This window comes from Polyodon spathula, chromosome 20 (assembly GCF_017654505.1).
Source record: "Polyodon spathula isolate WHYD16114869_AA chromosome 20, ASM1765450v1, whole genome shotgun sequence".
Classification (NCBI taxonomy): domain Eukaryota; kingdom Metazoa; phylum Chordata; class Actinopteri; order Acipenseriformes; family Polyodontidae; genus Polyodon; species Polyodon spathula.
This window is the reverse complement of record NC_054553.1, coordinates 29,389,847-29,403,179: the sequence shown is the minus strand read 5'-3', so window position 1 is coordinate 29,403,179 and position 13,333 is coordinate 29,389,847. Positions and strand designations below refer to the sequence as shown.

Here is a 13,333-nt window from a genome sequence, read left to right as displayed (position 1 = left end):
TGGACCAGTGCTAAAATCTTTTGAGATTTGAAAGGAACAAGCGTTTATATTTTAAATGAAATCAACATGTTTTTCATTGTACACAAAACATTCATAAGCACATGAATATTGACCCATCTCATTGGTGGTACTAAATTGTTTGCAATGCTCGGATATAGTTTGCACATAATTCATTGAGACTAGGTTTGGAAACAGAAAACAAACATAAATAAATAAACTGGCTACATGAAGAAGACAAGCTTCCACTCCTTCAGACAAGACTGTAAACTGAATTCAATGATAAAGACACAAAGTATTATTTAATTATCTACAGGATGTTTATTATTGAAAAGCTAAAACAATCAATATATTCAATAAGTTACACAAAATAAAACACAGCTGTCGCATGCAGAACAGCTTTTGTGGAGATGCTATTAAATAGTGTTGTGACCTCTAGGGGTTTCCAGCAGTGAGAGTGGGGGTGGTAGTGCTCTGCGCTGCTGCAGCTCCCTGTTCAGCTCAGGAGGGGATATTTCCACCGGAGAATGGCCCCATCGGCACTGATGCTGATGCTGGATCTGGCATTGGGACACACCTTTATGCGGGTGATGCTGCCACTGTGGCCAACGCCAACATGTGTCACCTCTCCTTCGTTGTACCCCCACACCTTAATCAGCTTGTCATCACCACCGGGGAACCAAGAGGAAACATTCTGTGCTTAACACTGCAGTGTCCCACAAGCATATTCAGTTTTATATTAATTTAAAAAAAATCAGAAACCTGTATGTTCTCCCAGAGCCTTCTGTGCACTGATAACATTTTACAGACACACTAATATTTTCTACGTGGGCCTGTGAGGTGTTAAAGACTTTGAAAATGAATTTAAATACATTTTTTAAAGCGATAAGGAAAACGCTTTCTGGCTTTCTGGGTCTTGGTTGCTTTAAGATTAGGGCAAGCGCATAATCTGAGTATAACTGACACCTGTAGAGCACTGTGGAGTGGGGTAATGCTTTATTCATAAAAAAAAAAACGCTGCCACAAGAAGGGCTCATCTCTTTGCATTTCAGATGTTTACAGATTTATAAACACACTTGCAGTCTACCAAAAAAGACTCAATCTATCAGCAAAACAAGCATGTCTACTGATGCCTGAAATTTCTAAATGCACTTTCAATGTTAACACAAAGTCAAAGCATTTTACAGCCTAGATTCATGCCTTCCCGTTGCTTGTGAAGTCTCTGTCCTGGTCTGATCAAGCACAAGGAACAGGTGAGGAAGGAGAGGGGGGAGAGAAATAAAAATGAAATGTGAAGCTCGATGAAGTGCATTACGATTACGAGCGATGACAGGATCTGTACTCTAATATCAATGACCTCGATGTTAAAGACTCTGCCTCTTACCAGTACCAAAGTGCGTGCCGTCAGGCGAGATGTCCATGCCGTTAATGGATCCAGACAGGGAGCCCTCGAGTTCTCTAATTGCTGAGCCATCAAAGACCTCCCAGTATCCAATCTATACACGAAAAACAATGACATTCTTAACAGTGACTGATGGTGCTGTGAGGACCCTGGAAAGAACATCAGCATTATTAAAATCATTATCTGTGTTGCTTCCTCCTGAGATTAGAGGGTACACCCTCAATATGCTACCAGGGATTTCAGATCAGTTCTTGTTTATGACCATTAAACACATTTAAAAGGATGCATACATTTTACCAGTGCACACACATACAGAGTGTCCTCATAACACAGTAATCTCGATATCAAGGCTCATATTGTCCATCTTGCAAAACAATTGAACATGGTTTTCTGTATTGACTCAATTTTTTTTTTTGTTGTATGTGGTTTGGTTGGCTGGACCTCTTTGGCATCGTGAAGGTTGAAGGTTGAAGGTGAAGGTTGACATTTCTGAATATAGCTGAAAACCTGTGAAATCTATGAGCAGTTATTATCCACAAACAGGCTGCTAAAAATAGTAACTTTGGAGAGGCATACAAAAACAAAACATTGGCTGTTGGTTTGATGGCATACAATGACTTAGAATCACTCTCCTCTGCTAATTAAGAATTACTAACAGGATGCCGTGGGTTTGCAGTGAAGAAGAAGCTGAAGAGAGACTCACAGCACACCTTCACTTCAATGGCACTGAAGAAGCTGAAGAGAGACTCACAGCACACCTTCACTTCAATGGCACTGAAGAAGCTGAAGAGAGACTCACAGCACACCTTCACTTCAATGGCACTGAAGAAGCTGAAGAGAGACTCACAGCACACCTTCACTTCAATGGCACTGAAGAAGCTGAAGAGAGACTCACAGCACACTGAAGAAGCTTCACTTCAATGGCACTGAAGAAGCTGAAGAGAGACTCACAGCACACCTTCACTTCAATGGCACTGAAGAAGCTGAAGAGAGACTCACAGCACACCTTCACTTCAATGGTACTGAAGAACCTGAAGAGAGACTCACAGCACACCTTCACTTCAATGGCACTGAAGAAGCTGAAGAGAGACTCACAGCACACCTTCACTTCAATGGCAGTGGAAGGATGCCAGGAATGCCATCTGGCCGCTAAAGACACAGCTCTGTCTCCTTGTCAAATGATAAACAGCCATACGATGAATGAAGCAGTATGCTTGATTTAAGAGTGGTGTGTTGGCTGGATGGAGATCGACACTCTTGACACAAAGAACTTGCTCAACGATGTCATCTGTTTCTTTGACTCAGGAAGGACTGTTTTACATTTTGATATACAAATTGATTATTATTCAGTAATGCTGAACTATACAGGTTAGGAAGATGTACGCATAGCACACAGAATAACAGATTGCATGAAACCTTAAGCATTAAGGTTAAAGGGGCCAAATTCTCAAGGATTTAACTCAGCAGCTAGAAATCAAATTTTTTTTTTTTTTTTTTATGAAGTCAAATAACTAAGTTTGGTATTCATGACAATGTCAGTCTACTGTTGTTTTATGAGAAAAAACTAAATCTTTCTTTTGTTTCTTTTTTTTTTTACTTTAGGGTAGATTTAAAAACAAAGGGTCCAGTTAACTGAACCTGAATGTAAAATACAAAAACAACAACACAGCACTATCTCTAATTCATTTTTGGATCTAAAAAAAGAAAAAAGAAAAAAAAGAAATGAAAACTGTCCAGAAATCTGGCATAAAGAACAGGTAACAGATGGACAAGCCTAATCACAGAATTAGGACCAGGAGATTGAGAAACAGCAAAACACTAACAGGATGGAGAGAGGGTTTGCAGGGATACGCCAGAGTGTTGACGCTCCAGGGTTTTCAGTATTAACATGCATACATATAGCATACCGCTGGAAAAAAGCAATATAATACAGCATGCTGCATTTAGGCAAAATTCAAATCTGCAATATATTTAGCTATACAAGCATTAGAGTTTCCACTTTGTAGAAGTACTGTATACAATATTGTTCAGTATCTATGACAGATGTATAGCTCAGAACTAGTCCAAAAAGGGCTTGAAACCAGGAGGTCACTGGCTCAGCCACTGACTCACTGTGTGACCCTGAGCAAGTCACTTAACCTCGTTGTGCTCTGTCTTTCAGGTGAGATGTTGTTGTAAGTGACTCTGCAGCTGATTCATTGCTCACACACCCTAGTCTCTGTAAGTTGCCTTGGATAAAGGCGTCTGCTAAATAAATAAATTCAATTAATTATTGTACTGCGTTTTATACGGTACAATGCAATTAGTATCCATTTTAAATAATCATTAAATAGATCAAATGCATGGCACAGGGTGTAAAGGGGGTGCACAGTATTTCATGATGTACTGCAACAGGAAACAAAACAGAAAGCACTATCCAGACCCTCACCTTTCTGTCTGAGCCACTGGTGATTATCTGGAACTCCTCTGCGCTGTAACAAACACATCTGAATAAAATATTGGACAGGACCATGTGCTTCCTCACAAATCGCCTATTTAAGAAGAAAAAAAAAACTAAAAAAAACTGAATTACAACTTGGAAGGAAAACCGAGTAAAAGGTACCATTCAATTGAATGAGTTCACAAAAGAAGCGTTTTACATACACCAGATCTCAGATAATACAAGTCCCATCTGAGCTTGCAGTGACACACTCCGTGTTGTTCCTCTTCACTTTTATACAGGACGCAGAAGATTTGTGTTCCTTCATTGTTTCTATTAGCCTCTGGAACCCTTTGCCAATTTTCCAAACTCTCACCTACAAATAAAAAGGATGGATGACAAAAAAACAAAGGCAAAACAAGGCAGGAGCCACCACTTAATTAAATACAATCGTTAAAAAAAAAAAAAAAAAAAACAAGGGCAGTGTTACTGTTTTCACTTCACTGCTAAAATGTATGGAGTCTGAGTCTGAGACAGCAAATGCACACTAAAGAGATGTATGGTATCTTGGAAGCATTTGTAACAAATGATGCCTGAAGTAAGTTGTGGCAGAGCAAAGCTCTGCCCTTTTTAAATTGGCAGGGATGGGGTTAATTTCCCCTACGTGCCTGGGTTTATTATGTTCAGGTGGCTGGGGTTGATTAGTTGATTAGGTTAATTAACGATCAATCAGCGCCCAGCCACCTGACATAAAAGGAGGCCTCTGCTTCTCATTTGGGAGGAGGGAGCTGAGGAAGCAGGTTGGTGGCTTTGAAATTTTGAATCCAGTGAAGGCATTGCCCAGCCTGGAAACCTTATTTTTATAAGTTTTGTCTTCTTTGTTTAGGTATTTGTGTTTAAACATCTTTGTTTTGCCCTTGTGCACGTTTATTTTGCGATAATTTATAAAAAAAGTATATATTTTTTTTGAACTGCAGTCTGTCTCTGGGCCTCTGTCCACTCGCCAGCCTGCCACATAAGTGTTTAATAGAATTTGTACATGGAGGAGACACAGATGTCTTCAATAAGAAAATTATTGGGTTTCCACATTTAAAATGTAAATCTTACCAACACAACCAGCTACTGAAATTCTGTAGGTGTATGCATGCATTGCCGACTTTGTTAGATGTCTTAATACTATACAGTTTTTAAATGATTTTAAAAAATGACAATGAATACTGCTGATATTACCCTATGCTTTACAAGTGTCCTTGTCTATTTACAGATACATAGAGTGCGTTGTAAGAAATCTGCAGTGTGTGGAAAAATGTACATGTTTTCTGATTTTCTTTTACTTAAATAATCAAAACATAGCTTTTAGACATTTGTAAATACATGCAATCCATTCACCTTTTTTCCCTTATTTGCATTTTTACCTGTGTGTCACAGTGCTATCAATCAGAGGAAATAAAAATGTCACAAATACGCCAAACAGAAGCTTAGACAGATAGGCAAATTAAATGATGGGCAGATACATAATCATGGAACGCACAGGCAATGTGCATTGAAGGAATGCTGATCTGAATTCCGTTCAAAATGGAGCAGTTTGATGTGAAGACGTCGCTCACAGGCAATCTGGCTTCTCACTTCTCTGTCTGCAGTATGCACATTGAAGTGGTAGCAACCATTCTTAGGCTTTTACTGCGTTATCTACCTCCTGTAGCCGCCTCTGCCTCGGTGCTCTCACGTTCGTTTTTTTTAAACACAATTGCAATTGTTTGGATATTTTCAGGCCAAGCCCGCTCGCACATTTCCTTCACTACACTGCTTTCGGGGCGACACCTACATTGTGCAGTCTGAGTATCATAATGCAATGCACATTAAAATCCCTCTCAATCCCCGCTATTATTGAAACAGGGAAAACAGCACAGCGGGTGAGACTGTGCCATTTTATCACACTATTTTGTGCAGCAATACCTACCCAAGCAGCAGCAACTGTAAGTAGTGAGCGAACTGTATACACTTTATAAAAGATCATGATGGAACAAGGTCATAATATAACTTCTAAGTAATTAATAAATGTCTCCGTCTTAGAAACATTTGATCTCCACAGTTTCATGTATCATTATAAACCAATCTTTGCAGCCTGAGCTTGTGTAATCACTACTGAAAAGTCATGCACAGTTAATACACACACACACGCTCATAGTGTATGGGTAAACAGCTTGCTGCCAGGCTGATTCAGCTCACTCTGTGCTTTAGCTGTCCCTCTCCCCCTCCGCTGATAACCTTCGTACAGTCACTGATGGCGGCGATGGCAGTCACTCCCATGCTGTGAGCGTTGTTGATGGCGTATATTAGTTTGCCGCTCTCTGGGGTAAAAACACGGATCTTCCCATCATTCCAAACTATGGGGAAATCCAGACATGTACTTGTTATCCCACAGAGAAGAAGATAATTACATCTTTTTTTATTGTCCAGTTTGTAATATTGTCTTGGAACAAAATAGAATACAATACAATACTAAAAAAAATAACAAACCAGTTCAACTAATAAAGCATGTCAAGCAGCTGGGATACTGGGGACCATTGGGAGTGGAATGCATGTCATAGATTCTGCAAGGAAACACTGACACCAATACAAGTACATGAAGACTACCGTGTGCACTATAAATAGTAAAAACAAATGCACAAATCTAAAGCAAATACCAAGCTGGCAATAGAAAAAAACCTAAATAAAAAAGACATTCTGGAAGTGCTTTAATGAAACATTGTAACAACGTGAGACGTGTCTACTCACCGCTGATAATGCTCTTTCCATCCTGCATGAACTCCACGGCGTGTTGGGCACATAACACATTTTAATAACAATAACACATTTTTGTCTGTTTTTTACTTAGATTTAATGATACAATTTGTTTTTCAGTGTTCAGTGGCTATCTCTAATCAAGTAGCGAGTGTACATTGTCTTGCAATCAGTGCTCGAGTGCCTGACAAAGCAAACAACGTGCAAGAAATCCACTCTCAGCTTGATGAGAGGTAGAGCCACCAAACACTTAGAAACATACACCTGAAAGTGCTCTGGTTACGAAACAATGCTCACATTGGATTCTTTATCTGTAGTACTGCAAGTGTTTTATGAGAATTTCATTTCAAATCTGAAGTGCTTGAAACTATATCCCTAGGCTCGATATAAAAAAGATATTGCTGCTCTAGAAAGAGTGCAAAGAAGAGCGACCAGAATTATTCTGGGCTTAAAACATGTCATATGCAGACAGGCTAAAAGAATTGAATCTGTTCAGTCTTGAACAAAGAAGACTACGTGGCGACCTAATTCAAGCATTCAAAATTCTAAAAGGTATTGACAGTGTCGACCCAAGGGACTTTTTCAGCCTGAAAAAAGAAACAAGGACCAGGGGTCACAAATGGAGATTAGACAAAGGGGCATTCAGAACAGAAAATAGGAGGCACTTTTTTTTACACAGAGAATTGTGAGGGTCTGGAATCAACTCCCCAGTAATGTTGTTGAAGCTGACACCCTGGGATCCTTCAAAAAGCTGCTTAATGAGACTCTGGGATCAATAAGCTACTAACAACCAAACGAGCAAGATGGGCCGAATGGCCTCCTCTCGTTTGTAAACTTTCTTATGTTCTTATACACCAGGCTTCTGTTTTTCGTTTTTTTCTTTTTTTTTTGTTAATTTCATTGTTCTCGTTTATTTATTTATTTTTTTTATTATCTCCTAATACTGTACATTTCTAAACAGATCATGATATAATTTAAACTAACAAAAGAACCTGTCTTAGTAACAGCTGATAATTACAAATCATCTTTGCAGCCTGGTTTCAATTATTTAAAAAAAAAAAAAAATTGTATTCCAGGACTCCACCTTGTGGTCCAAAAGTTTATTACACATCTTTAAACAATCTATTCTTATTTATACTTTCAAAGGGAAGGCAATATCATGAACAGCTTCGTTGTGACACGTGCCGACTAGTTCTTCTTTAAAGTCTGTGTAGTTAAACCGATAAATCTGTGCAGCTTCCGAACCAGTAAAGAACTGATGCCCTTGGCCTCTAAGTGAGATTGAAGTCACACCACTGACCAGCTCAACTTGTCTAGGATATACAAAAAAAAGGTAAGACTTAATCAAAGATGCTTTCTTATTTAAACAAAAAGTATTTTCAATGTATTCACACAACGTGAAAACGAAAGAAGAACTTTCAAAGCAACACATTTTACGCAAACATGTATACATTTACAAAACGGACATGTAGGTTCGGTATTCTTAATCTGATAGGAGAAAATTATTTTCATGAAGCTTGGAAAATATATCCAAAAGATGGAGCTAACTCGTATAGCGGCTCATTGAAGACATAGGGAAAAGAAAAAACAAACTTCAGAACTATATATAAAAAACCTCTTATCAGATATCCACATACTTAGGGCTCCAACACTAGACACATACAACAGTACTTGGCTTCTGAGAATTGAGAACTTAATTTACAAAGACATAAATACCAATAGCCTTTTGATACACCTCCAAGCTTACTTTACTGCTTTAAAAGGTGTTCCTTTGCAAAGAGAAACAACTCCATCTCCAGATCCAACAAACATATCTCCTGTTTTCAGTGTCTTCAGCGCAGTCACCCCCTGCAGAAAGAATGGATGTTTTTGTTGGCAAATAAAAAGCAGATGCTTTTTCCACCTCTTGATCTGCAAGCAACTAATAATACAAAAATATTCCCACAGAAAATGCTGTACGTGCAGTTACTATTTCTAATATAGTGTATGCATTCATATTTATATGCATTTGAATAATGTAATTCTCTTTCCCATTGGAAGCGTTCTGTAAGGGGCATGAGAATGCTCCTATTTTGAGATTCCTTGAAAACAAATACAAATAGCTGAAGCTGTCCCTGCACATTTCGCAGAATCAAAGCCATGTGATATATTGCAAAAGTGACCTGCTTTATGATCGTCACATGTGCCTCCCCATATCGAATGGTTTACTCACCAGACTGAAAAAAAAATAACATTTCGCAAACCAGGATTTTTTAAATTCATGTTTTTGCTTAGCAATCTCTTTTGAATGAACATTTTACTGTTTTTCATGAACACACAGAACTTGCTTTCAGCAACAAATCCCACTTCAGATGAATCATATAAAAAACAAAGTTCATTTAACGGTATTGAGCAATAACAGCTTGTCATCTTAAACCGGAGAACTGCGTTAGTTTAGAAGTTACTAATATCACCTCAAGGCACGTGACAATCCTTTTCAGCTGTCCGGTCTGGCATTCTGTGGGGTGGATTTTTCTGTTTGGAAGATCCAGGTCCCAGACACGGAGAGTGCTTCTGTGTGAAGGAAAGTACGAAAACTGTTACAGTAGGAAATTATTCATTGTTACTTTGTGGATAAAAAAACTAAAACAATGTGAGTCTGTGCACGTAATGCTTACTTTCCAGCTGTTATAAAGATGGCATCATTGTTGTTGGAAAATTTTACAGTCAGGCAGTTTCCAGCACTGGGAACTGAAGCAGGGCTGCCACAGACTGCCTCCCTTAGCTACATTCCACACAACAACACTAAAAGACAAACAAAATACAATGAAGCAATACAGTTACAAAACAAAGGCTAACGTCGACAATCTTGCTAAATAACATAATGAGGTTGCAGAATATAATGAAAGAAGGCCTGACTGAAAAGTGTAAGGTGCATTAAGAGCATGGTTAATCTTGTCAATACAGAAGATCACCTGCCATCGTCCTGACCTCCGAGAGACACCAGGTAGAGGTCGTTCGGGGAGAATGCCAACGCTTCCACTTTAGCTTTGTGCAGGGTCAGCCTGGCATGGATCTCTCACTTGGAATAATCCCAGATGATAATATCAGCCTGCGGTGATAATAATATAAAATACAAGCAAAGATTTCAAATCTCTTCGGCAGAAGAAGGGTGACAACATTGCTAGTACTAATAAGAGGTAGGAAAATGCACTATATAAAAAAATACAGCCCTCCATTAACTGTGTGGAGAGTCACATCTACTGGTAGTCTTAAATCCATGGAATGTGCCAATGGAAAAAATGGTCTTTCCTGAAAAACTGCAGTTTAGGATATAGTGCAGTTAACTCAGTATTTTGCAGTAAGGGTGTTGTAACATCACAAGTTCCATTATACATCAGAATGCAACATCTGCATAATATGCACACCCTAAAGATGTGCCCCCTGTTGCCATTAGGCTACCATTAGAATTAACATGGAACAGTAACCCTATAGATATTTAAAGCCTGGTAAATACAGGGTGGTACTCTATACACAGCAAGTTTATCTGAGCTGCTGTTTTACAGTCTGTTCTCACCTTGAAGCCCATAAAAGTGACTTGTCCAGAGGCAATATATTGGCCACTTCTGGACACAGTGACACAGGAGACGTTGTTGGTGTGTCCCTGCAGGAACTCCTGCTTGCATTTCTCAGTGCCTGGATGATGATGGTGCATCCCACCGGGTAAACGAGGTGCTCTCGGTCTGGGTGCACATTCAACCCACTGGGGACCCGTCCTGGGAACACCAGGGGTGGAAATGAAAATAATTCACATGGATCAAATGGGACCCTTCATCATCATCACCATCACCATCATCAACTCGTTTGTTTCCCATGCTTTACTGTCGACTTTGATATAAGCTGTATGGTTTTCAAAATCAACGTGGTTACTTCCAGTAGAACATTTTTATGGGGTTTACTTTTCTACCTTCACCAGAAGAAGAGACCTCTGAGGTCTGGAAAGCTTGCGATTTAAAGTTTTCAGTTAGTCCAATAAAAGGTATCATCTCTCCTTCTCTTTGTCTGTCGTCTCTGGACTGATACACATACGCGATCATGTCATCTATCTACAAATTCTACTGCCAGAAAGGAGCCCCCATAAGACTGCTGCCAGAAGTTTGACATCAGGGCTGAAGAGAGAGAAAGACTTCCATGTTATTGACTTTACGTTTAGAGAAAGTGAAAGACAGTGAAATTGAAAGCAATTCAGTCAAACTTTTACCCAAAGCTAAGCCTGGTTTTGGGAGAACACTAAAATATAGTAGTAACAGAAAACAAAAAAAAAACGTCCTTACCATTAAACCCAGTGACGGATTCCAGTTCTAGCTGTGGCACAGTTTCATGAGTTTCTCCAGGCATCTTTTACAGTTCAGCTCATTCACGACCTCTACGACTTATGTAGCCTAGCAACAGAGAGTTTTGTTTGCAAATGTTGCTAGGAGACCTCTATCCAACATGCGCAGTGACATTAAAAGTTCTAACGTCTGCTCTTGACATGCGCGTTCGGAAAAAGTAAAAAGTTGTCCGATTACTTTTATAAGAGATACACAGGCAATGACAAACCCGAGCCCCATATGATCCCACTAACTAATGCAGGGTCGTCGGTAGCGTAAAACAAAATGATGTGGAACAGTCTAATCAAAACAGCACTCGAGAAACAAGCTCTAGCATCAACTGCCTTTCATTTGAGAGGTTTAGACACTTCATTTACTGCTGTTAGACCACTGATCTCCATGCCCTCACAGCACAGACTTCAGCACACAGTGTTTTGTACAGAGTTGTGCATGCCCAGACTTCAAGCAGCTGAACCTAGAAGCTCTCCTTGCAGAGAGGGGGGTTACTGAAGGTGTCACAGTGCTGCGTACTCCCACGGTGCAGCTCCCCATCAATATACAGAGCCTTCCCTCCACCGCCCCCTGTGGGAGATAAAGAGTAACACACGGGGCTTCTGGTAAGGGTGCCCAAAGCAAAGAGGGGACTAAAACAAAGCACCGTATTCTTTAAAAACAAACAAGAAAGACAATCTCCAAATAAACACGTTACTTAGATGGTTTTTCAGGTGAATATCGTTAATATCCTTTTTTTTAATCGTTAAAAGTGTAAGTCAAGGCTGTCCAATCATAGTTCCTGGAAGGCCATTCCACTCCAGGCTTTAGATAAAATTAAACTATGAACTACTCTGTCTGGATGAAGGCTTAATTAGTTTAATTAAACGGTTCTCAGGACGCATGACGCAGCTGAAGAAGAACCAGGAAATTAAAACAAAACATGAACTGCATTGACATAACTTTAACACTAGGTTTATTGGGTGCAGATCTTTGAAACACTGAGCCTATAACGTTTCCTGAGATTTTAGTTTGAAGTTACGGAAGAATTGCTTACAGTAAAAACAAAGTACTGTTTTTATATGTACAAGGGTACACTTGCAGAGTAAATTTGTGATTATCCTATTGATATACTGTGATTAGTTGAAACAGCTTAATTGCTGCTTAATTGCTTTCCGAATAACTAAAACACATATCAAATTTTAAAATGTTCCTTGTTTATCCTTAACTCAACTCTTCATCCAGGGTCTTGAACAGAAGAAGAGTGGGCTCGTAACCTTCAACACGCGAGTACAAACTATGGGAGGGAATTCAATTCAAACAGCTGTTGTCCTTAAAATGATGCACGCTTATTAAACATCTTCAAAATACAGGTGAGTCGTAATTGCCACACACTGTACATCCAAAGTGAAGCAGAGCAAAAAGATAATAAGAAATGTAACTGGAAAGGGTTTTTCAGAGTCTTGCAGAGTGCTGTAAAAGTCAGGACTGTTATCAACCAAAACATTTCAGGCTAGGTCTTATGGCAGTCCTATTTGTAAACAGCTTACGGCATAAGATCTTATATAGTTGACCTAAATATATGATATAACTTAAGTATAGGATAAAGTACCATTTCCAGCCAACTTTTCAAGGTTTAATATAAATACTTGTGCAATGCGTCACGAATCGTTGTTTACTTACAGAAATGTATGTGTTACTTCATATATAATTCTGTCTGAATAAGGGTCAGGTTAGGATTAGACCTCCCCTGCTTTTAACAAGCTACTCACTCACAGCTGGGCTTGCAGCTGGAAGCAATAATAATTCACAAAAAACCTCAGGAATATAATCGTTTTTTTTATATATATATATATATATATATATATATATATATATATATATATATATATATATATATATATATATATATATATATAGAGTGGCCTATTAATTCCTTGCTGAATGAGTAATAGTGTAACAGAAGCTATTAAGCGACCCTTTTGACGTTTTTAAAATACTGTCCGCAGCACTGAGACACAAGAGCCATTTACCAGATTATTACTTGCCTTTTTTTAAAAGACAATGTGCATTCCTTGGAGCTCGAATGTACAGATCAGAGAGCATTCCCCCCCTCTTTTCAGTCCCTCTCTGGCACAGTTTCCATGTGCTCTGTTCCTTTGACCTCCTGCCCCGGTGACACCCTCCCGACGACCCCTAGTTGTGGGAGGCCATTAACTTCTCAACCTTTGTGTATGTCCACTTTGTGTGTCACAAGAGCTAGACGTTATTGTGGAGAGATCCACTATACTGGTGGTTGTAGAGAATGCATTACCTTTCCATTTTCCACCCATTCTTAACATATTTATGTTCCAACAAAATCTTTCCATGTTTCTGTATTATTGCAGG

At 39.1% G+C, this 13,333-nt stretch overlaps 1 pseudogene; it reads right to left on the bottom strand.

The window, feature by feature from the left end:
* Window positions 1-295: 295 nt before the first annotated feature.
* LOC121295220 lies at window positions 296-11,091 on the bottom strand (annotated as a pseudogene).
* Between the last annotated feature and the right edge of the window lie 2,242 nt (window positions 11,092-13,333).